The sequence below is a fragment of the Vicia villosa genome, linkage group LG4 (assembly GCF_029867415.1).
Source record: "Vicia villosa cultivar HV-30 ecotype Madison, WI linkage group LG4, Vvil1.0, whole genome shotgun sequence".
NCBI classification, from domain to species: Eukaryota; Viridiplantae; Streptophyta; class Magnoliopsida; order Fabales; family Fabaceae; genus Vicia; species Vicia villosa.
In genome coordinates this window covers 45,079,461-45,106,650 of record NC_081183.1, presented here as the reverse complement: position 1 = coordinate 45,106,650, position 27,190 = coordinate 45,079,461, and the positions used below count along the sequence as shown (strand labels likewise).

Sequence of the window (27,190 nt, the reverse complement as noted above, 5' to 3'; positions counted from 1 at the left end):
AAATTGCACACAGAACTTGCAAAGCACAAAGAATGGGGTGAAACGCGTTTGGAGTGTAAGGAGACCAACAAAGGGGTAGAGAGAATTGTGAAACGCGTTTGGAGAAATTGCAGGGGTATTTATAGTTTAGGCCAAACCTGAAAACGCGTCTGGGATGAGAGGAACGCGTCTCCGGGCGCATGTAGGTCTATGGAACGCATTTCCGGACGCATCTGATCAGTGGCCAAAATTTCTTGCCTTGTAGACGTCTCAGCACGCGTTTGTGCAGGGAACTTTGCTTTTTCATTTTCTTGTGCTTTGCAAGTTCTGTGTGCAATTTCTTGTGTGCAGATTGTGTTCTCACCACCTACCATCCACTTCTCTCTAATGGCCAAAAGATCCAACAAAGGAAAGGAGGTTATGCCATCTGCTTCCTCCTTTGAATTTGACAAGGAGAAGTTTTCATCTGCTGCACATGAACAAAGATATGAAATTTTGGCTAAGCGTAATTTTATTGCAGAAAGAAAGTTTGATTTGAAAAAAGAAGAGTATTATGATATTCAAGCCACCATCAAGAAATACAAGTTAACACATTTCAACAACATCATTCAACCGGTCTTTGCGGAGTTGGTGAAGGAACTTTATGCAAACGCATATAGGGTCTCTCCTGAGGAACCTCAATTCACCAGTTTTGTGAGAGAGAATCAAGTTCAATTTGGGTGGAAATCAATTGATAAAGTGTTGAAACTCAAATTCAAAGAGCCTATTTGCAAATATGCTGAAAATAAAAGAGCAATGCGGAGGAGTTGGCCGTATGATGAAATGTTGAGCAAATTGGCAATTCAAGGGCAGGAATGGTATGGTTTTGTTCCAAGCAATGACCCGGAGAATGTTCCAAAGAAAATATCCACTCGTTGTTTGGCACCTGTTCCAAAAGCGTGGGTTTCCTTTTACCATCATAACTTTGACACCAACATAAGTGGCTAGGAGTTAACTACAGGGAGAGCTTTAGCGGTTCACTACATGCTGAACAACGAGCCAGTGAATTTAGGGAGGATTATTGCAGATGACATGGAAGCTATTGCTCAATCAAAGTCAAAGAAAGCCTTGGGTCATGCTTATGTGATTCTCCAGTTATGTTTGAATGCAGGTGTTGTCGTGTCTACAGGTGGAAATTCAAGTGATGCCCTCTAAAGCGATTGATACCACATAGATCGCTCAGATAACAGTGATTGCAACTGAGGAAATAAACAGACAGGGAGCCCGAAGCCAACATGAAGAACTTAGCCAAGAGGACCACCCCATGCCTGATATACCTTCTGGAGTGACCCCCACATTCCGTCATCACACCTTTGTGGATGAAGATTCATATGCTCATCGGGTAGAGATGCGTCAATTCTGTTTCATGCAGGATATGTGCGCCACATTTAATATGTCTGGGAAGTATCTCACCCACGAGACTGATACATGGGCTGCTGCACAGCGATACTGAAATCGTGCGGCTGCGGAACCTCCAGCCCCTTTTTATGGTCGTTATCAGATACCAGGTTTTTCGCATGACATGCAGATAGGAGGACCCATAGCTCCTCAAGGAGCCCCTCGACCTCCACCATCGACTGATCCCATGGACCACTTCCAGCCCACTTCTGACGATATGGAGATACTCCGTCAGACAGATCTCACCAGCAGTCTTCGCATTATTTACAGGGACCTTGGCCTAGAGGATGAATAGTTGTTTGAGTGTCATTTTGGTCATTTTATTATGATGTATTTGTGTGTGCGTTTATATCTGTCTTGTTTTTCTTTCTCTATTGTTTTTAGTTTTTATGTTAAGTTTTATAATTTTCCTTCTGTGTAATTCCTATCTCAATTAATGCAAGCTAGCTTGTCTTTTATTTTATGAAATGTCTTTGGTATGTACTGATAAAAGTGGCAACAACGGATGACGTGACGCACCCTAAATGGGTTATTTTCAAACGCTAATACACAATTGTACCTCTAATTGTTGATAACTTTTGTTGTTTTATTGTGGTAGATTACACGCTGTTGAAAAGAGCTACAAGCTCACCATGCCTGATTGAGACACCACATCAAGCTAAATACAGTGCAGACGTCGCTCATCTCTCCCGACCGGTGAGAATCAGAAAAATCCAAACACCATATATCTTTTGAGGGAATTCTGGTATGTTGTATTATCCGCTGAGGCAAATTTTGTTGTTTATTTTAGCCTAATGCCTTGTAGTCACCCCTATTTATCATATATCCTTTGTATAACCCTTTGAGTTTTTCCATTTTTGTTTACCACATCATTTAACCATTAGCCCAAACACTTCCCTACCTTGTTTAGAGTAATGTGGGTCGTTCTTGAATCTGAGTTTCATTCTAAGTTTCGGGTTGCTTTTGGAATAGCAACCTGTAAGTTTGGGGTACTGCACACAGATAAGGTGAAACATAGTGAGTGCGAAATAAAAAAACAAAAAGAAAAGAAGAGCACTCACTAAAGGAAATACTTGGTGAAGGCCAAAAAAATAAAAAATAAATAAAAAAAAGAGAAAAAAAAATAGTAATAATAAAATAAAACTCCAAGAAATAAGGAGTTAGAGTTGACCGGTAAGAAGTTGTGTTTGAAAGAATCTCTTTAGTGATATCTAAGAAGAAATACAGTGAAAGAACGAGTAACACTTACTCTGAACCCTAAACCCTCTGATCCTCGCTTTTCATATCCCACCTTAACCATAGCCTCGTTACAACCCTGAAGACCTCAAAAAGTGTGTGTGTCGGTATAGTAGAATCTGGTTAAAACATTTTCAAGCCTATGGTATAATGTGCATACTAAGAATGTTGAGCGATTAAACACTTTCAACCAATCGAGAGATTCTGTGAGATTGTGTTATGAGATAGTGACTGATGCAATGCTTTTATGTGAGACTGTGGTGAATGAGTTGGATATGGTGAAAATGCAAAGCTAAAAACATCAACACGTAATTATCATGGTAGAGCACAAGAGGAAGAAATTTATGAGGTAAATTTGTGATTTTTTTTTGTACAAGTTGTTTGAGGACAAACAACAAGCTAAGTTTGGGGTTGTGATCAATCACAGTTTTGCTATACTTTATCAGTCGTCTCTGTTAGTTTTTGTGATGTTTGGTTACTAAAATAAGCCAATTGCAATAAAAATGTCATTGTTTTATAACTGTCTGGATAATTGGTTTATTTCCGAGACTACTGATATTTGTAGGAAGATATTGTGTGTTTTGCAGGTAAAACGGCTAAGAAGTGAATCGAGCACTGATCAGATGCATCCTCCTGACGTGTAAAAGTTAAGAAAAGGCATTTTGCCCAAACGTGTGTCCAAACGCGTCTCCAAGCCTGCCAAGAAGCCAGAAATTCCCGCTCCTACCCACACGCGTCCCCAGACACGTCCCACTCAAGCAAGGAGTCTGAAAAATGAGCATCTGCTCATACGCGTTCCAAGACGCGTCTCTGACCCCCACACGCGTGCCCAAACGCGTCCAGCCCAAGCCAAAAATGATCCCCTGGTCACATGCGTCTCCACACGCGTTCCTAGTGGAGGAAAAGCAAAGGAAAAGCATCCTTCTGGCCACACGCGTCCCTGGACGCGTCTCCTTGCTCCAGACCTGTGCCCACACGCGTTTCTGCGTAGTATTTTGGGTTTCCTCCTCTGAAAAGCCCAAAAAGACAGAAATAAAAGGGAAGGAATGCGTTTAGAAGAGGGTTCAACGAATTTTAGGAGAAAAAATATATTTTTGAAGACTGGAGAACTCAGCATTGGAGGGAGTTTCATGATCTAAGACTACAACACGTCTGAAGATTGATTCATCCAAAAATTGCTGTAATGAACATTGTTTTTATCTTAGTTTTATTTTCTGTTATGAGTAGCTAAACCCCCCATTGCTAAGGAAGTGACCCTGATTTTAATTGTGATGAACTGGTTGAATTGATGCAATAACAATACTAGTTTTCCAAATTGTTGATTTGTTCTTTATCTAATCGTAATGTTTTATCCGTCAGAAAAACGGATTTTGAATATTGATAAGTGACTTTAACTGGACAGTAATTTCCTTGTTGACATGATCTAGAACATATGATAATTCATATCTCCTAGGACTAGGGATATCTTATTATAACTGGAATTCTTGTTATTTGAATACTTGATCTTACCGTAATTACCTATGGACATAGTAATTAGGTTGTGATGTCGAGAATATCTTCTTACTAAGGACTTAGAATTAGATACTCTAGAGAACCGGTAATCAACTGATAAACTTATGTTGTTGCATTAAGAAGACAAGTTTGTTGTAGGAAAAATCATTCACCGAGCCCCTAGCAATCTGCTCATCTCTGATAATTGTTGATTTATTCTTACTGTTTTTAAATATAATTTTAGTCATTCTTGTAGAACATCAAACGAAACCCCCAGATTCTTTTGTTTAATTGAATCATTATAGAACTTATATTGCCACATCAATCCTCCAGATCGATACTTAAATAATTTGCACTTTATTTACTACATCGGTAGAAAATAGTGCACTTGCTATTTTTCCGATCAAAGATTTAAGGCAACCTTTAATGGAGGAAAAGAAGGATGAATCTAAGAAGGGGGCTGAATTGAAACAACTACCTGAGAACCTCAAATATGTCTTCCTCGACACTGAAAGTAGATGCCCGGCTATAATAAGTTCCAACCTTGAAGTTCTCCAAGAGAATAAGCTTGTCGAAGTTCTGAAAAAGCACAAAAGCGCTATGGGATGGTCGATTGAAGATTTGAGACGGATTAGTCCTACAGTTTGCATGCATAAAATTCTCATGGAAGATTATCAGAGACCGGTTGTTCAACCCCAAAGGCGACTAAATCCTGTTATGAAAGAGGTGGCAAGAAAAGAAGTGGTCAAACTATTAGATGTTTGAATGATTTATCCTATATCTGATAGTGCTTGGGTGAGCCTTGTACATGTGGTACCAAAGAAGGGGGGAACTACAATTATAAAGAATGAGAAAAATGAGTTGATCCCTACAAGGACGCTTACAGGGTGGAGAGTATGTATCATAGAAGGTTAAATATGGCTATAAGAAAGGATTACTTTCCTTTACCATTTATCGACTAGATGTTAGAAAGGTTAGTTGGTCATGATTACTATTGTTTCCTCGATGGTTACTTGGGGTATAATCAGATAGTTGTTGCACTAGAAGATCAAGAGAAGACCGCATTCACATGTCCATTTGGTATTTTTGCCTACAGAAGGATGTCATTTGGGTTATGTAATGCTCCTGCCACATTTCAAAGATGCATGCAATCTATATTTGCTGATATGCTTGAAAAGCATATGGAAGTCTTCATGGACGACTTCTCGGTTATTGGTAAGTCTTTTGATAATTGTTTGACTAACCTTGCTCTTGTGTTAGAAAGATGCCAACAGACCAACTTAATCCTCAATTGGGAGAAGTGTCACTTCATGGTGCGTGAAGGTATAGTTTTGAGTCACAAAATTTCCCACAAAGGAATAGAAGTGGACCAAGCAAATATTGAAGTTATATCAAAGCTACCCCCACCTATGAAAGAAAAAGGTATTCGAAGTTTCTTAGGGCATGCGGATTTTTACCGCAGGTTCATAAGAAACTTTCTAAGATAGCAAAACCCTTAACTACTCTTTTGGTTAAGGACAAAGTTTGTGTTTGATAAAGAGTGTGCAGTAGCATTTGAGACCATAAAGAAAAAATTAGTATCGGCACCAATTGTTGTGGTCCTGGATTGGTCTCTACCTTTTGAGATCATGTGTGATGCAAGTGATATTGCAGTAGGGGCAGTTTTAGGCAGGGGCAGTTTTATACAGGGTCGATCCCGACATTTCAGAGGCCCCAGACAAATATTAAATTTTTTATATTTTAAATTATTATTATAAAATAAAATTTTATAATATATTTTTTTAATAAAACAAAATAAAAAATAATAGGACTAAACATAAATATTAATGTATTAAATTTTATTATATGAATTTAATAATAAATAAATTTATTATTTGATAAATTTTTTAAATATAAATTAAATATAATTTATATATATTATTCAAAATTTATTTTTTTAAAATTGAAAAGGCTCATAAGATGCATATATGATTTTTTTTATAGTTATATTAATACAATTTTTTTTTATAGTTATATTAATACAATATTTTTTTAGAAGTTCATGTGAAAACGTGAAAACTATTAAACTCTTTTATAAATGCTCGTGTTATATATAAGGCAAATTTTTAATATTTTAAATATAAAATAATAAGTTAATCAAAATAAATTTGGAGAGAGAAGTTTAGCAAAACAATTATTATCTCTCGATTATGATGCATTTAAGTGAATGGATTGTAAAAGACACTTGAAAGGAGTCGAACTCAAGACATGTGAAATACAAAACAATTTCAACTACTGTTGGGCTACCGTTGAACTTGAAATAATATTGGCGCAAATTTCATTTATTACTTAACATTTATTATTATTTTTTACTCTTCACCCGATTTTGAGGCCCCCGATTTTTTGAGATCCTGGGCTGTGGGCCTGGTTGTCGTGGCCCAGGGCCGGCCCTGGTTTTAGGACAGCGTAGAGAAAAATTGTTACATGTCATTTACTACGCTAGTCATGTGTTGAATCCTCCACAGATGAACTATGTGACCACCGAAAAGGAGTTGCTAGCTGTTGTTTATGCCTTCGATAAATTCAGGCAATATCTGTTGGATTTTAGAGTCATTATTTATACTGACTATGCTGCTTTCAAGTATCTTTTTGCTAAACAGGATTCTAAGTCATGACTCTTGAGATGGATCATACTCCACCAGAAGTTTGATGTGGAAATTCGTGACAAGAGAGGGTGTGAAAACACTGTAGCAGATCACCTCTCTCGAATGTCACCAATTGAAGAGGCGGAAGACAAACGTCCAAAAAAGGATGAGTTCACTAATGCACTCCGTGTGTCATGCAACTTCTTTTCTGTTTCGGCTGTACCATCCTACAATCTCAGTCCGGCTTCTTCATGTTACGTCCAACATTTTCTCTTTTGTCATTCTTTTTTTTTTCTTCGGCTGTACCAACTTTCTAAGGTGACTTGTGAGTGAGTTCGGGTTGTATCTTCGAGTGCATTTCATCAATGGCAGCCCCTTGATGTGTCTGCTCAATACCAAACTTGTTTAACTCTTCACCTTGTCGGAATAGCTCCACACCTTGCCTTGTTTGCTCGGTGCGGAGGTAGCCAATTTCATTTTGAACCCATTCCCATTGGTTCGTTGGCACGTGGGAGGGTTCTTCAGTCGACTGGTTTTCTCCCTGAGGAGGCATAACTTCTTCTCTTTGTTGCTCGTCCTTGCCACCGGTACCTACAAAATAGTCATCCATATCATCGTCCCCATCTTCCGGGGCGATGTTCTCATACAACCAATTAGCCATGCTAGAGATGGTGATAAAGTTAGGAGCAGACAGAACAAGAATGTGTTTCTTGTGAATAACGAGTGAATAATAATCACGGTGAATCTCAATCATCTACTGATTCACCAAAGCCTCCATATCAATTTTTGTCTTACTTGCAACAAAAGGAACTTCCAGCAATTCACTATTATAATGGAAATGATCGGCGATCTGAGTGATCATACCACAGACATAAATGCCACATGTACTTGTTCGCCCAATCTACCTAAATAGTTTGCCGCAAACATTCACCCGTTGGTGGTGGACCATACAAAACAAGAAAAATAACTCCCGTTGGGTGGCTACCCCGGTACTGTCTCCTCTTCCAAATAGAGTGTACGCCAACCCTTTCTGGGCGTACCTGAAACACGGGTTTTGAATACCCGACGCTTTGGCCTCTTTAGCGACAGAACCAATTTTACCTATAATTGTCGCCCAGAAATCACTTGCAACAAAAGTGTCGGGTACCGAACCTGGACCTGTAATTGGGAGACGAAGAATCTCTCCCAATTTCTCAACAGTAAGTTCATGGTCGTTATTAAAAAGGCGGAAGGTAAGAGTACCGTAATACTCCCGCTCCGAGCCTGTCCACCTATGTTTCAGTTTAAACTCTACAGTGTTCAAAAATTCTAATGTTATTCGCTCAAAAATGAGTGTTTCGAACTGCATAAATTCTAACATACCCAACGAATGAAACATGCGATGAATTTCAGTTTTTAAGCACAAATTATCCAGAATGTTGTTACAGATATACCTGGTCGGAATGAGCTTACGCTTAAGGTGAGTCGAATACCGTTTTCAGTGCTCGGATTTGACAAAGATAATGTCGTGAGCGTTTCCGGCTCTCCTTGCACGCTGTCTTGGTCGTGAAGGCTCCGCCTCATTACCCCGTGAAACCATTCTTCGAGAAAGCATGTTGGGTACCTACAAAAAATTCAAGTAAAAATAAAGTATGGCGTTAGAGGAAAAAGTTATCGTTACTAGGTAGAGGATGGAGGAACTTTTGTGAAGCGAGTTTGTGATTTGGAGAGGTTCACAAACTCGCTTAAAACCTCTGCATGGTCCGTAGTGAAGCTGATCATTCTGTGTTTTATCGTCACTCTGCCCAAGGATGTATCTATCTTATTGTATATGTGGATGATATTGTCATAACTGGCAGTGATCAGCAAGGAATACTCCAGTTAAAACAACATCTCTCGAATCAATTTCAGACAAAAGATTTTGGTAAACTCCGCTATTTCTTAGGTATTGAGGTAGTCCAATCTAAAGATGGTTTGGTGATTTCTCAGCGGAAATATGCTATGGATATTTTGGAAGAAACAAGTTTGTTGAACGCTAAACCAACTGATACTCCTATGGATCCAAGTGTCAAACTCCTACCCAATCAGGGGGGGGGGGGGGGGCTATCTGACTCAGGAAGATATAGGAGATTGGTTGGAAAGTTGAATTATCTCACAGTCACTCGTCCAGACATTTCTTTTGCAGTTAGTGTGGTAAACCAATTCTTAAATTCTCCTTGCCAAGAACACATGGATGTTGTTGTCCAGATTCTAAGATAAATCAAATGTGCTCTAGGAAAAGGCCTCGTGTATGAAGATAAAGGACATATTCAGATAGTTGGATACTCCGATGCTAATTGGGCAGGGTCACCCATTGATAGACGATCCACCTCTGGGTATTGTGTACTTGTTGGAGGAAACCTTATATCCTGGAAAAGTAAGAAACAAAATGTAGTTGCAAGATCAAGCGCCGAGGCAGAGTATAGGGCCATGGCAATGGCAACATGTGAACTCATTTGGTTAAAACAGTTGCTCAAAGAACTTCAAATTGAAGAAGCAAGACCAATGACACTTGTTTGTGATAATCAAGTTGCATTGCACATTGCTTCAAATCCAGTCTTCCATGAGAGGACCAAACACATTGAGATAGACTGTCACTTTGTCAGAGAGAAGATTGAGTCGGGCGACATTGTCACTAGCTTTGTCAACTCCAATGATCAATTAGCAGATGTGTTTACAAAATTCCTGCGAAGTCCCAGAACTAATTATATATGTGGCAAGCTTGGTGCATTTGACTTATATGCTCAAGCTTGAGGGGGAGTGTTGATATTTGTAAATATATAGTGTTAAGAATTTTGTATATAGAATAGTCTCACATCGACTATATCATGTACTTAGTTGTAATCTCTCTCTATATAATAAAGTCTCCGTAGTGCTTTACAAAACACACGGTTTATTCAAATGTCTCTTGGTCTCTTGTATTTCAACAGCTTTTAATTTGTTTATGTTTTTGTAGGATTCAATAAAAAATTTGAAAAAGCGTGGAAAAGACTAATTCAAGTTATATCACGTTAACCAGAGAAATTATATGATATTTTACTATGGTAGCTTATGATGACAAAGTAAGGAAAGGAGTCGTACACAAGAAACCGAAGAAAAAGAAGAGAAATTGCAAAAGGACGCAAAAACCTGTCGCACCTATAAAGCAGAGCACGCTATTTCTAACATGGATAGAACAAAATCAACAAATGCAAAAAACGGGTAGTACCAAAGGCCATGCAGCTTGATATTCTGCCATTGCAAAAATTGTGGCGCTCATACAAAGCAATAATTGCACTAACTACGATCACACACAGGCTTCCACATCAGCAACATTGCAAAAATCATAGTGCACCTATAATGTAAAGTGGCACAATTCTGCAAGAACATGATTTTCCTATAAATTGTAAAATGTGTTTAGACATTATGGTTCAAAATTTTATGAACAAGGAGACAAATTCCTAATTGTTTGTAAGGTTTAATTATTCTCTTTCTAGTGTATTGGCTATGAACCCCTTAAAGATGGGTGGTTAGTTCTCTTAGATTAAGTTTCCTTAAATCAATTTGCCCTCAATAATGTGAACCATGTGATATTTTTAGATTTGCTCTCCGTTATGATGAACTTATTATAGTTATTCAATAATATTTTATGGGTGACTTGCAAGCTGCTTATGTCAAGGCTACTCCAATACTTAGGAATGATAAAATGTCCTCGATTCAGTTTCCTTGTCTCAGCCTTGAGGACAAGTCTGCTTTATCAGCGGAAGGTAGTGATAGGATACTGGTTTTGAGCCTAAGCGGAATAGGGAAGTTAGGACACTGGCATTAGAGCCATCCAATTCTGTCACTGAGTGGAAATATGAGGGAAGCAAGTGGAGTGAGGGAATCATTCATGTTTACTATTGTTTCTCTCAAGTTAGAGCTCTTGAACTCATTTTTTTATTGAATAATATACAGTTTCATTCTCTTGAATTCACGGTTTCTATCATGTTCTATTGGACAACAAAGGAATTGAGACTTGGCAGCTGTAGTTTTGCTTAAATTAATCTTGTAAAGATTATTGGGTAACTTGCAGGCTGCTTATGTCGAGGCTACTTCAGTGCATAGGAATGATAAAATATCCTCAACTCAGTTTCTTTATCTCAACCTTGAGGAAAAGCCTGCTTTTTTTGCGGCAGGTAGTGATAGGACGCTGGTCGGTGGTCGCATGCAATATTATCCCAAATTCTGATTACACTAACTGAATGAATATAAAATACTGCCATTTATGTGAAGGTGAAGTACACACACCTGAAGAGGTACACAGCAAAAACTAACTGCTTTGTGCATATCTGAATTTGCATAAGCTCCAGAGGTCAGTGTTTCACTTGCAGCCTCTAAGAAATGTGATACAGGCTCAAGAAGAGCAACCTGAATTTTAAAACAAATAAGAGATAATAAAAGATGATCAATTAACTTTTAAATTTCAAACATGAAAGAATTCCAAACTGATATAAAAGAGAAAAGCTAATGACACATGTAAGAGAGGTCGCATGCATACAAAAGATATTGAAGATAAAAAAATAATATATATATATATATATATATATATATATATATATATATATATATATATATATATATATATATATATATATATATATATATATATATATATATATAAAGAGAACGGAAGAAACCAAAATTTGCATTTGGCGAAGTGATAGAACAAGGTTGTGGCGTGGCACTAAAATGCTCAACCCGGACACAGTAACTATTTTCATTTTATAAGGCTAGACATAAAAGATGTTAAAATTACTGCTGCTAATTTTAGATGCTTTTCAATATTACAATCTCTGCTTATCTCCCTTAGCCTTACCCTATTCTTTCTGAATAAGATAAATTGGGCCGTGGTTCAATTTCCTTCCCTCTCTCTTGAATTGTGCATAACAGAATTCAGTTAGAGATTAGTTGTAACTAATTAATTCCTGTTAGGAGTTAGTTACTCAACTGCTCTATAAATTCTCCTATTATAACAGAACCGATGAGAATGAAAAACTTTAAATTCTGTTAACTCTCTCTGCTTCTCTCTCCACTCTCTTCTTCTCAATGAGTATCATTTCTAACATGGTATCGGGTCCGGATTGTCTAACTTTGACGCGGGAACGTCACCCTGACTTTAAAGATTTTTCATCCGTTCAATTAATCTAATGCTTAAACAAGCTGCCACGTGAATATTTATTAAATTATTTATTTGCAAAACTAAAAACTCAAAGGGAGGAGAAAAATCAGCCCACTCTAAACCCTTTGTAATGCTATTGGTTGGAGAGATAAAGAGGTGGTCTATGGAGATCCGTCCACCGGAGGACCGCCCTAGAAGACCATATGCCACAACGACTCCAAAACTTGATACGAATCCAGAACATGATTATGACATATTTGAGATATACAACTGGTTATACATTATCGTGTTTGATTGGGGCTGACCGAGTCAAGATTGCGGCGGAGTTACATAACTTCGACGCAGGAAGCACCATTTTTTTCTTTTTCATTCATCTCTCATTGTATTTTGAACAAAAGAATGAAGGTGGCACTGTTGTGAGATAGAAGCAAGAAAGTTGTTCTATTCCATATTCACGCTTATGGTGGTGACAAGGCTACGCCGACCGGTGGCTACAGCAGAACAAGATGGCAGGAAGGGTGATTAAAGGAGGATTTTTATTTATGTATGTGTTGAGATTTCTCTATAGTGTGTTTTTTAATTTTCCTTTTCATAAATCTCTAAATGGTCACATGGCATCTCCTTAGAAAATACGATTGATCTAACGGACAAAGAAGTGCAAACTGCACTCTACCTTTCCCGGCCAAAAGTTAGTGAATCTGTTTCCGTATCATAGAGCTTCACTAGATCCACTGTGTGTTCCTATTCTCTTCGTCTTTTTCATGGCTACATACACCTACTTCGTCTCCAACTAGTAGAGCTACTACAGCTCATGATGAAGTTACAGCCGCTGCAAAATCAACATTCTAGTAACGAATCTATGTGAAGTTAGATGAAAATAACTATCGACAAATGAAACAACAAGTTTCTACGTGGCACAAAAATGGTAAAGTTTGTTGTCACACTGCAAATTCTTAAGCGCTTTCTCACGGTTGCAGATTGAGTGACTCTGGGTTAAAGAACCTTGACTACGTCACATGGGAAGAGCAAGATTCTCTTATATGCGCACGGCTTTTATCCATAATCTCCAATGTTCTTCTCTCTCGATTCATCTTACTGCACCAGTTGAGGCACGTTTGAGAAGAAATCCATGTGTTTTTCAATACTGCACCAGTTGAGGCACCCTTTGACAATGATCACATCTTCGATCTTAATTGTCTAGATCATGTCACACTGCAAATTCTTAAGCGCTTTCTCACGGTTCCAGATTGTGTGACTCTGGGTTAAAGAACCTTGACTACGTCACATGGGAAGAGCAAGATTCTCTTATATGCGCACGGCTTTTATCCATAATCTCCAATGTTCTTCTCTCTCGATTCATCTTACTGCACCAGTTGAGGCACGTTTGAGAAGAAATCCATGTGTTTTTCAATACGCAAATGAAAACACAATCTAGACAATTAAGATCGAAGATGTGATCATTGTCAAAGGGTATGTGTTATACTGCAGAATTCTTCGCACGCATTTGTACAATTGTTGACACTCTAATTTTAATTGGTGATCCTATTCTTCATCTTGATCAAATTGAGCTTATTCTCGAAGCCACCAACTGAGCTTGACTCGGTTGAAGCTGCAGTCAACACTAGATCTGACTTCATTTCTCTTGATGAACTAGAATCTCTCCTTATGACTCAAGAAGGCTTGTATTAATAAGTCAAAAAAGGAAGTAACAGAAGCAGTGTCAGTTTCTCAGTTAATCTCACTCAAGATACATCACAATTTCCTAACCTTCATAATCTCTACTCTAATGATCCTAACGCTTTCAATTACCTAAATTCTGGTCCTGGGGGTCGTGGAAATCAGTTTCGAGGTTGTGGTTTTCGTGGTGGAAGGTTCGGAGGTCGTGATGCTCATAGTGGCAACCGGAATTATGTTCAATGTTAGATCTGTTACAAGACTATTATAGTCACAGAGCTGATGTCTTTAAATTCACCATATAGTCAGAGAGTTGATGTCTTTAATTTCACCATATCCCTGGCCACTAAATGCACCAAATAAACCTGCTCCAAATATCTGAGCTCTTTTATATAAAAATACTTGACGACCTTTGTATACCGAGTGGTCTCTAAAGCCTTGAACATTTCATTCATATTAAGAGTCAGTGAAACGAATTCTATGCGCACTATCAATATCAACTTGAAAATTAAATACTTAAAAATTGATCATACTTAAAAATAAATTCTATACGCATTACTAACAAATTTTAAGCAATGGAAGACACTTAGACAAGAAAAGAAGAAAATGTTCTACCAGGAAAATGATGTGCAACAAGGGCAACAAGATTCATAGCTGATTTTCCATACTGCTCAACAAGATTAGAAGCTTTTCTGTCAAAATTTCTTTCTAGCTGAATCCCAACCTAGCAGTAGAAGTGAAGATATTAGACATGACTATGAAATTTCAAGAGATGCTATTTACTAACAGTTACATTCACAGAATTAAATGTCAAAAAAAGAAATGAAACTAATAAAAACAAAAGTGGATATAACTGTGACTAAAGGTAACTTCAGAAGCAATGATTAGTTTTACCTCGTGAACACATTCATAGAAAGCAAGCAAATTCAAAGGAAGAGGTCTAGGCCCATTTGAAAGCTCGCGTAGTTGTGGACCTAAAAATATGAATTGAATTTGTCAGTGAGTTATGCGGAAAACTATTTCTTCGTAGAAAGCAAGCAAATCCATCATAAGGCCTGATGTAAACAGAGATGTCGATACATATTTTTTAAAAAGCTGCCACTTGAACAAAAATATCATACTCGGTATTGTTCTCTCATGTGAGTAATTACAATTTACAATTTGAACGTGGTTCATGCTCAAGCACGCCAGGCAATCAAATATATATCAAGCAAAATTATTGTATTTAAACTGAGCATAATATGAACATAGACTTCAGTGTTCTGTTCACTGTCCTGAGGCCTGATTACCTACTGTTAAGTAATATGTAACTGTATACACCAGTACATGCTCTACGATACAATATAAGCTCGTTTCACTTATGTACCTAACTACCTACCCTTAAATAATCTTAACAAACTGTAGTATCAAATTTCATTTGATGATAAAAACATGAACTGAATTGAAGATGAAGTTTGACACGTCCTATTGTCAGTTCCCTACCATTCTAATTTCTATGCATGAAAACAGACATGTTAGTTTTGAAGACTTATCGTTTGACACATCAAATGCAGACCTACCGTTTTGAATGTCAAGTAAACAACTGAAATGAACACCAAGAATTCAATTCAACTTCCTCATACTCAACTAAAATTAGATTCATAATATAAAATTACCCCTATAAGCTAATAAGAACACATTCCTAAATTGTTTAGACAACTAAGAGTTGAATACAAACACTTACAGTTACATTAACCCTGATCTAACATTCTATCCATGCCACCTTGACCGCCATTTTGACTTTGATCCATCTACCCAAATCACAAGAACAAATCAGAAAGAAAACACAAGAGAGAAAACAATACAGAACAAAAACAATCCAAAAAAGTCTTCACACCTTTACCTCTCCCTATCACCAAAAAGATGTCAGCTTCGATTCAAACTTCCATTCAAACCTCGTTTAAGTATCTTATAAATAGATTTTTGGTACCAGAGGGTTTTCTTGTTAAGGTCGCCGGTTTGTTCCCTCCACATATCGTCGGCGGTAATGTATTCACGGCCATTGTTATCTAAGCCGCCGGCGTCCATGCCGCTTATTCTCTTGATTGAAGGGAAAGGGAAAGGATATGAGTGACGAGTGTGAGCATTAATGTTACGAGTTCTCGAGACGGAGTGACAAATACTGGTCTTTCTTTCCTGTTTGTGTATAGAATTAAAATAATAAAAAATATTTTATTATACCAAAAATACTTTTAAAAAATTAAAGGCAATAATCTCTCTTTAAAACAAAAATTGGTAAAAAGAAAAAAATAAAATTAATGTATTTTATTTTATTTTATTTATCAAATACACCAACTTCTTTTACTTATTTTTTATAATTTGTTATAGATCAAATTGTTATGAACCAACCCAAGGCTCAATATAAAGGGTTGATCATACATTAGTCTAATCAAGGCAATCTAAGGTATATAGTAGGGATCTTCGTGGTACGGTTTATGCGGTTTTGACCAAAAATATCATTGAACTGCAAGAGGAATAATCGGGCAGTTTGGTTTATCAAATACACCAACTTCTTCTACTCTAATCCTTGTCACTTGCACGTTACCCACGTAGAGGTAACATTCAAACAGAAGGGGTGAGATATCACAATAATATAGTAAATCATATAATGGTAACTATGCAACAGATATCCCATAAGTATAAATGGAATTCATACTTCTACAGTTTATATTATATTCATTAATCCACCCATACAACAACATACATAAGCACATTTAATCATTACGTAATAGACACATTCGTGCAATGATATTGACTCGACTTCATGCATGTGGTACCATCAAGGCATAAGCCCTCTCCAAAATGGCAAATAATGGGCAATAACAAAGCGCAAGCTGTAACACCCTTCTAAACCCCCGTGGAATATTAATTAAATTCAGAGTAAAACATGTAAAAGGGTATTACAACTCCAAAACATTTAAATCATGTCATGTCTTATGAGGAACATCAAACCATATTAATTAGCAAACATGTTAACACATCGGAATTACTTCATAATTTGAATAACATAAAGCATCGGTATCCAACACTAAGAAATCACCGACTTAAAACCAACCAAAATATTATTCTAACAAGGAATAATAGTTCATCAACCAACTCTAAGTAAACGTTCTCCAGTATTACAAAACCATAGCATGATACCAACTCAACCGAACTAAACGAAATAACTCTATGAGCTATCCTCACCAGCATAAGCCGCTACTCCTTAATCTGAAAATGGTCAATAATAAGGGTGAGACAAATCACATTTAAATTATATTATAAGCTCATAATAATAAAACTTCATAAATAGATCATTCACCCAACTGCAACACAATCAGATTTCGAAAATCATTCATAAATAGTTATCCACATAGCTCAATCATAAAACACAACACACCAATATAACACTCGACAACTTCCAATCATGTTATATCACATATATGCAAATGCAACGACTCTTATGCATGTGGTACCAATCATGGGATTAACTCATCTCACCGATCCACCACCAACAAGATACGGCTACTTTCACTCACTAATTCTACACAATGGAAATTAGCTACCGCTGATCCAACACCACCAGGATACAGCCACAATTATGATTATGTATGCATGCACCACCTTAAGCATGCTAATCATCAACACCAATTAATATGAACAATCCTTATCATATTTCAACTCACCAAAGCAACATCAAAACAATGCATTTATATTTCAATACCATTCAGAAATTAAATTATGCATAATCAACAGTCAATTTCAATATCTACAACCCAATTATGTAACACCCTTCTAAACCCCCGCGAAAATATAATATAATCAGAGTAATAACACATCAAGGATGCTACAATTATTAAAATAAATAAAAACGTCAAGTCGATTGTCATGCTTTATTAGAAATTAACCAATATCAAACATGTGTTTAGCACAGCGGAACTTAATTCAACAGTATTAGGAAACATCTCCACACAAATACTCAATACATAAATCCATAGCCAAAATGGCAACAATGTATAACAAGTAACGCTAAGACTAATCGATCCCAGTGTTACAATCAGAGCATGACTCGACACGAACTACGGGCTAGCCTACAAGCTATCTTCACCCAATCAAGACGCCGCTACATCCTTAATCTGAAATCATCAAAGTAAGGGTGAGTTTCATTCGAATTAATAACCATTATACAATCATAAGCAATAAAATCTCATAGCAATTATCATCCATCCAACATACATATAGTCGGAATTATCACAATAAGCAAGCATCAATTCAACAATATTTGGCCATCGGCCCACAACTCTTCATTCCATACAATACTCAAGTTATATTAACAACAACTCCTTAATACATCAATCATGTAAACACACCAAGGCATAACACTGGATCTCATCCAATCATGTTATAACCAATGCATATGATTCAACTGACACTATGCATGTGGTACCAAAATCCGTGAATCACATTCACAGGACTTCTCTCTTTGATACTGCCCTCTAGTCGCTCACACCCCACGTGGGCACACGACTACTGCCTCATCGCTCACACCCCACATGGGCACACGATGACTTCCCGCTAATCTCCGCACAATGGGAATTAGCCTTCCAATGCAAATGATTTATGAATAATGCACACATGACACATACTTACATCATCATACATCATCATCATTCCGATGCTTAACATCGCTTATCACCTCGTACCAATAACGTCACAACAAGTATGTACATGTATAAGCATCATTCAATCATTCACACACGTTCACCATAACCAACATATTAATATTAACAACATATTAATATTCACAATCATCAATCATCACCATCATCATACATCGTTACATCTATCATCATTGCACACCATGTAATAAATTGCTAAAACAACTCAACAGTAAAGTCACAAAACATGTATCATTTACGACATGTTATATACCAACATCACTCATTGGATATCATAATCCCATCACCGACATAAATACATGCATCAATAGTCATATAAATAGGCACATATACATATACCATGTTTCAATTCATCAACAATTAAACCGAGTTTTAAAAATAAAGTCGGCTACTACCCATTTTATCACTTTATCAAATAAAGCACCTAATTAGCTTCTCAACGCCCAAAACGGCACATAAATCGGATACTCGGATCAAAAGTTATGGTTTTGTAAAAATAAAACATTTTTAGAAAATATGCTGCAGAACCCGGGTTGTCCCTACGTGGGAACCGGTTCCTGGCTGCTTCCAAAATCACGCCTCTGATTTTTACTATGGGGAACCGGGTTGTCCCTATCTGGGAACCGGTTCCCAGCAACCCAGAATCCATACCTCTCTGTTTTTATAAGGGGGAACCGGTTCGTCCCACATGGGAACCGGTTCCTACGTACCTGCACAGCCAAATTCACCATTTTGACAGCATTTACCCTATCCCATTTCCCTAATTTCAGGTACATACGAACATAGCACACAAATACCATCAATTTTCACATCATCACACATTTCAGACAAGTTTTATCCAAGTATTAACAACATATATCATGAGTATTAACAGAATCATGTAATTCATACAAATTCATCAAAACCTAACAAATTCCCAAACCCGACACGTACGATTGAACTAGATAACAATCCTAATCAATCCTACTACCTACAATCGCATAAGGATTACTAACCCGAAGAATCCCCCCTTACCTCAGAGTCGAATCTTCGAAGGTCTTCTTCCCCTTTGGCTCTTCTCTCTTTCACGTGTTCTTCCTTTCTCAGAGTCTGTCTCCTTTTCTTCTCTTCCTCTTTTCCCAATTTCTTTTATTTTATGAAAACTAAAATAAAATATTATAATGGGCTTGCTTAGCTAACACCCCCTTACTGCTAACCACCACTCTAGGCCCAATGCCAATATTTCATCATTTTCCAAATAATTCCCAAAAATTATTAATTCTAATAATTTAATTAAAAATAATAATTAAATTAATAAACAAGAATTAACGGGGTGTTACAAATTACATTGCCACAATTTCACCTTATTGTTACACTTAACACTTAAACATGTAACATACAACTCACCACCATAAAATAAAAATTAGGTTTTAAAAATAAAATCGAACTACAGTCTAAGACACCATTTAATTATGTAAAATATTTAATTAGTGACACAACGCTCAAAACGGCGATTAAAACTGATATACGGTTTGAAAGATATAAATTTTCAAAATAATTTTTCAAAATACATCAGGTGTAACCGGTTACAGCATGGGCGTTACTCGATTACGCCTTTATGTCAATGTATTCGCTATTTTCAAAACGCGCTTGTTGTAACACCCATTTTCTAACCCCAAATATATCATACAATAACACAGAGTAATCATGCATAAGGAAGAAGGGCGCCACAGGTTGATTTCCATCATAATGAAAACCCTAAAATAACATACATACCACATTTGAAATATGCAAAGATCATATTGCAACACAAATGTAAATCTCATGCTTTCATATATATTATGCATAAACACTTGCAAAAAACAATCGAATTGCTATTAAAAGTTTTCAATGAATATATCCAATATTATATCCATCTACCAAATTCAAATTAACACTTATATCCACATGCTAATTTGAAATCCACAATATTGGCCACATAGCCTTAAACAACATATCCAAAATATCAAACAAATACATCTGAATATCCAACAAAAGTATGAAATAGCAATATCCAAACATAAGCATAAGTCTAAAGAAACCCCCCCTAAGTGTTACATGATCAGAGCATATGACTCGCTACCTAATCCAATTAACAAACTCAGGAGCTCCTCGGCTAAATCCTCGGACAAGCTACTATTCGTCGGAACCTGCACGTTACCAACGAAGGATAACATTCAAACAGAAAGGTGAGAATTCAACTTCTTATAGAAAACATAATAATGGGAAATGCAACATAAACAAGCATACATTTTACAATTCATCACACTTCTCAATTAAGCAATTCACATATCATGTACCAATCATCACACCAAAACAAATCACATGTATACAAGGCAATCACATAACACACAATGTGACTCAAAATGCAACAAATGTGACTCAATGCATGTGGTACCATGTGAACCCAATATTTCACCGCTTTCCGATTCAATATCTAGAATCCAAGCCACACCTCTAATCCGGACAAGATCGAGGCCACTACGCCTATTTCCAATTAAGGATCAACGTCTAATTTGTGAACCCAAGTTTCACCACCTCTATTTCCAATCGAGGATCAAAGTCAACCATGTGAACCCAAGTTTCACCGCTTATTTTTCAAAGCCAACCATGAATGCATGTACAATTATCTCAACACATATGCAATTAAGATTATTCACACAAATCTTAACATACCGCATACCTCAATAATTCACACATTGAATTATCTCCAATTGTACAAGATTCTCACAACAAAATAACAATTGTAACGAGGCAAAACAACCATCATATATCCAATCACAAACATCATGAATATATTTACACAAAGCATTCCAACAATTGCTATTCATCACATACCAAAGCATAACACACATAAATCAATTACATGTTATTTCACATAATAACTTCATAATTAATCAGTTAAGTGCAATTAAATCCTATACCATCATATAGAACATCACAATAGCTTCCTAAAGCATCGAACAACACATAAAACGAAGTTACAGATCAAAAGTTGTGATCTTTACAAAATCTGCCAAAAATGGAAATCTGTAGGTCGACGCAAGGGATTCATAGGTCGACGCATGGAAGTTTTCAATCCCTCTCGGGTTAGCTCAGGTCAACACATGAGTCAACGCAAAGGATTCTATAGGTCGACCAACAGAATCTATAGGTCGACGCATGCTGAAGGAAAATGGATTTTTTATCGTTTTAGGCTGCTCAGGTCGACTCATGCCTCTGTGTAGGTCGACCTACAATGCGTAAAAATCATGAAATCACCATTTTTCTTACCCACTCCCCTTATACAAAAACCACTAACCTATACACAATACATACATCAATTAAAATCAAATTTAGCACACATATAATATTCCTAAACATGTCTCTAACCATGGGTCATTCATACAACACATTGAACATGAACAAATCATAAAATTCATTTGATTTCACATAAAATGTTAGGGTTCATACATTTTCATGGGATTTCAAAGATTGAAGAGAATCACACAAACACATACATTACCCAATCATATAAACTATAAGAACTTGGATTTTAACCCTTACATCTATTCAAACTCCTCCAACCTTCAAGAATCTCACAATCCTCTTCTCTTCTCTCTTATACTCTTTTGCCTCTTTTCTCTTATCTCTAACTTCCCAGAATTATGAGAAATTACCTAACTTAGTTCTTACTATCTTTCTAATTTAGGCTTAACCCAATTATTACCCAATACCTTATTCCACTAATTAGGCCCAACAACTTATTATTTCATTAATAGCTCTATAAATCAATTAACACAAATACACATATAATTAAATACTCAATTAATCATTATACCACATAATAGTTAATTATAACAAATAATTAATAAAAACACTGAATAAGCTAATTAAATAAATATCTAATAAAATTGGGATGTTACAACTCTCCCCCGCTTAAAAGATTTTCGGCTTAAAAAATTACCTCAAACGAACAACTTCGGATACTATTCCTTCATCTTATCCTCGAGTTCCCAAGTGATATTACCATCGGCGACTCCACCCCATATCACTTTCACCAAAGAAATCTCCTTACCACGAAGCTTCTTCACCTCTCTATCTTCAATTCACATAGGTGATGTTTCAACCGTCAAATTATCTCTCACTTAAACATCATCTAATTGAACCACATGCGATGGATCCACAATGTATCTCCTCAATTGAGACACATGGAACACATCGTGAAGATTAGAAAGAGACAGTGGCAATGCAATCTTATATGCCACTTCACCTACCCTCTCCGAAATCTGATAAGGACCAATGAAACGCGGTGTCAACTTACGCGACTTCAACACTCTACCAACACCCGTTATTGGCGTAACTCGAAGAAACACATGTTCATCCTTCTCAAACTCAAGATCCTTCCTCCTCTTATCATGATAACTCTTCTGACGACTCTGAGAAGCCTCCATCTTATCTTGAATCATCTTAATCTTATCCGTAGTCTCTTAAATTAACTCGGGTCCAACCACAACACTCTCTCCCGATTCATACCAACACAAAGGAGTTCTACACCTTCTACCATAAAGAGCTTCAAAAGGTGTCATTCCAATACTATAATGAAGACTGTTTTTATATGTGAACTCAATCAATGGTAAGAAACTATCCCAATTTCCTCCTTGTTCCAAAACACAAGACCTCAAAAGATCTTCAAGCGACTGAATAGTCCTCTCCGATTGACCATTAGTTTGCGGATGATACGTCGAACTCAAATGCAACTTCGTACCCAAAGCACTTTGCAAACCTTTCCAAAATCTAGAAGTGAACCTTGGATCTCTATTCGAAACGATACTTGACGGAATACCATGCAAACACACAATCCTCTCGATGTACAACTTAGCAAGTCTTTCCATCGAATAGTTCATCCTCATTGGAATAAAATAAGCACATTTCGTCAATCTGTCCACAACGACCCAAATTGCCTCACAATTACTCGATGTTCTCGGCAAACCCGAAACAAAATCCATAGAGATACTATCCCACTGATCCGCTGTCGCGCGCGGATCAAAGACGAGTTGTTTTGAAAACGTAATATAGCGACAATGACTCGAGTCGTATCACAAGGATTCTTGTTTTGTTATTAACTAATATAAATAAAATCGGGGTTTATGGTTTTAAATCGATTTATGAACAATAGAGCAAATAAGAGATTAAAATAAGTGATTATAAAATAAGCTAAAACGACAATTTGCTGATTCGGTTCCTATCTATCATTGATTATTGTAATTCCAACATCCTAAGCGGATTATCTATTCCTATTCGATCATAATATCCATTGACAAGCGCAATTGATAGTATAAGTTGTATGTTCCTATTATCCGAATTAAGCAAACGGGATTAAGTTTCATGAATTAAGCAAACATGAATTAAACGGACACGATAACAAATTAAGCAAACGATAACGTGACTATAGTTAGGATCATACAACCAATCGAATTAAATCAATATAGTCTATGCGAATCGAATTAAGCAAACAAGAGACATAGATTAATATTGAAAGGAATAGAACTGAATTATAATTATAATAACCTCAAGGTCGGAACCTGAATACAGCAATTTGTCTTAAAGGAATTAGTTCTCCATGGAATTCGTACAAGCTTGACTCATAATTTCTTGAATAATCCAAACGTGACAATGAACATTAGCGGCCAGACCTAGGTAAATGGGAGAAACAATAATTTGGGTCATAACCCAACTGGGTCAAACAAACATAACCCAGGCCCAAAACTAACAATCCAAAACTAAATAAAACTAATGCTGCAGCTTCAAACGAAATTCTGGAAAATATGCGTTTCGAATCTGACTTTGACTCCAACACGAAATTTGTAGCTCTTTCTCTTAGCTTTCCGGCGATTATTAGAACGCCTCAATCGGATTCCCGGAGCTCCACTTATGATCATTTTAGTGCAGACTACTAATGCTGAAAATAAAGTGCGAAAATCAAATAACAATAAAAATAAATTAAAATATAAAAACATAATAAAATAGAAAAATAAACAAAGCAAACCATATAAATGCCTAAGTACAAACATAAAGGAACGTGCATCAAAATGCACTGATCAAATTCCCCCACACTTGAACTTTTGCACTCCGAGCAAAATAAAATCAAAACAAAGTAAGCACAAACACATCAACAGTTACTCATTTCAGGCTAAAAGTCTTCTTCGATTAAGTTTGCATCAATAGGTACTAATCTTGCACACTAAGGATATCGTAGGAACACTAATCCACAACTGTGCAGACATAAGCCTCCTAAATACACAAACGAATTCAAATCATATTATTATACAATACCCTAACTTACTCATCCTTTTTGCTCTTTTTCATTCAGGCGCAATCACATTAAGCCCGTTATCTCCACACACTTATAGCAAGACGGCCGGTTAGTGACTCTGATCCTTTTCTACACGGGGTTCTGATACTTACGTGGCATAACCCTTTGCTTACTCAATTTTAGTTGCGGGGGATCGGACCGTGATCCGCCTTACCAAGTTCAGCACCAGAAACCACTGAACCAACTAACAAAGAGTCTAATTTTTAACTTTTTTTTTAAGGTTCCGCAACCGTTGGGTTAAGTGACCGGGTGAGGGTCACCAAAATTAGAAGGTGCATTCCCTTTTTCTTCTTCTTTTTTTTCCCGGAACACTCACTTATATTCATCGGCTTCCTTGCGTAAAGTGTGTGAGAGATGGTGCCGACTGCTGAAATAAACTACTCAAGAGCTGTCAGAGAATAAGAATTTAAGGCTAAACATAATAAAAAATTCAAATCAATTTCCATATGCAGGAGATTTACGGTGTTAAAACGATACCGATCTTGTGAATTTTTTCTCGACTCAAATCAGTCTATAGCCTAAAACTTTCAAGAAGATGCATTTATTTATTTATTTTTTTAAAATTGAAAACAAAACAAGAAAACAAAAGAAAATAAAACAAAGAACAAAAGCAAAGAAAATAAATGATTCCCTCCCCCACACTTTAAACAAGCATTGTCCTCAATGAAAAGAACTCAAATAAAGTAAGAGTGAGAGAAATGAAAGAACACACCTGAGTATTCAAGGAGGATATGTGATCACATAAGCTGCCTTTCCCAAAGAGAGATCTTCTACATTCTCTCCTTCCAAAGTGGGACTCTCATGGAGTAGCTTTCGGTAATGCTCATCATCCTTAAAAAGTGGTTTAGCTCCATCACCTTTTATTCCAGGATCAAAGAATGTTCTTCTAAAAGTAAAAGTGTCAAATGGGCACGTGAAGGTGCTCTCATCTTTCACAACATCAAGGAACCAAAGGTTATGGGGATGCCTCACTACTTTTGTTGCATCTTCAAGTGAGATCCTATGCACACACATGAACGAGCTAATATCATAAATGTCATCCAAGGTCCATCCAATTCCTTTGTTATGCTTCTTCAAAACCTGCAAAAACTTACTTTCTTGATCAAAATAAAGTTTAGAAGAAATTATAACCGGAAGTTTTTCATTCATCTCTAAATAAGGATATTTAAGTTTTTGAGGAATTGGTTTCAGCTCTCTGAAAGGTGGTTGTTCAATGGATGGTTTGTTCCGGGCACCCGGGGTGTCAAGAGTTTCATCTACATGAACAACTTCATTTGCAACCTCATCTGTAGTAAGAATATCAACTTGCAAGGCAACCTCAATTTCAGCACAAACAGAGCAAATTTTAGTGTCAGTACAAACATCACAAGAGTAAACATCATCAAAACCAGATAATGATGGAAAATCATCTGCAAACAAATCAGTACAAGTATCATCAACATTTTCAGAAAGCAACTCTATTTGAAAAACAAAATGCTCTTCCAAGCTTGACTCATAATTTCTTGAATAATCCAAACGTGACAACGAACATTAGCGGCCAGACCTAGGTAAATGGGAGAAACAATAATTTGGGTCATAACCCAACTGGGTCAAACAAACATAACCCAGGCCCAAAACTAACGATCCAAAACTAAATAAAACTAATGCTGCAGCTTCAAACGAAATTCTGGAAAATATGCGTTCCGAATCTGACTTTGACTCCAACACGAAATCTGTAGCTCTTTCTCTTAGCTTTCCGGCGATTATTAGAACGCCTCAATCGGATTCCCGGAGCTCCACTTATGATCATTTTAGTGCAGACTACTAATGCTGAAAATAAAGTGCGAAAATCAAATAACAATAAAAATAAATTAAAATATAAAAACATAATAAAATAGAAAAATAAACAAAGCAAACCATATAAATGCCTAAGTACAAACATAAAGGAACGTGCATCAAAATGCACTGATCACCCACTTCCACTCGGGAATAGATAATTGTTACATCAAACCAGGCGGCTTTTGATGTTCAATCTTTGACTTTTGACAAGTCAAACACGAATAAACAAACTCCGCTATATCCTTCTTCATACCTTGCCACCAAAACATTTTCCTCAAATCTTGGTACATTTTAGTAGCACCAGGATGAATACTCAAACCACTTATATGCCCTTCCTCAAGAATTCTCTTTCTCAAATCCGCAACCTCCGGAATACAAACTCGATCACGACATCTCATAATACTAAACTAGGTCACATAGGTATCTGAAGATTTTCACCGGGAATAATGCCCTTCAAATACCAGAAGAATGTTTCGAAATCAGACGAGGAGATTTTGTAAACAAATACAGTTTTGAAAACAAACTATGAAAAGAAAAAGGTGTTGGTTCTTACACTCTATTAGAGGCCCAAGCTTGTTGATTTACTGTTTATGAAAAACAGTTAAAGAGATTTGAAATGATACAAGGTTTTGTTGTTTGAAAACCTTGATTGTCTATTTAATCGAAGTTTGAAAACAGTTTGAAAATTGACAAAAGTCAACTT

The 27,190-nt window shown here is 36.6% G+C and overlaps 1 protein-coding gene across 4 annotated transcripts in view; it reads right to left on the bottom strand.

The window, feature by feature from the left end:
* Positions 1-15,765, bottom strand: part of LOC131594766 (uncharacterized) — a 38,589-nt gene extending 22,824 nt beyond the window's left edge. For 2 of the 4 annotated variants that reach the window (XM_058866974.1, XM_058866975.1), the window contains exons 1-5: positions 15,476-15,765; positions 15,323-15,389; positions 14,494-14,573; positions 14,215-14,323; positions 11,055-11,174 (exon numbers count right to left, since the gene is read on the bottom strand). The gene's annotated coding sequence lies outside the window, so the exon portion shown is untranslated. Of the gene's footprint in view, positions 1-8,200; positions 11,175-14,214; positions 14,324-14,493; positions 14,574-15,322; positions 15,390-15,475 lie in introns of all 4 variants that reach the window. The other 2 variants (XM_058866971.1, XM_058866973.1) reach the window with 2 other exon arrangements.
* Between the last annotated feature and the right edge of the window lie 11,425 nt (positions 15,766-27,190).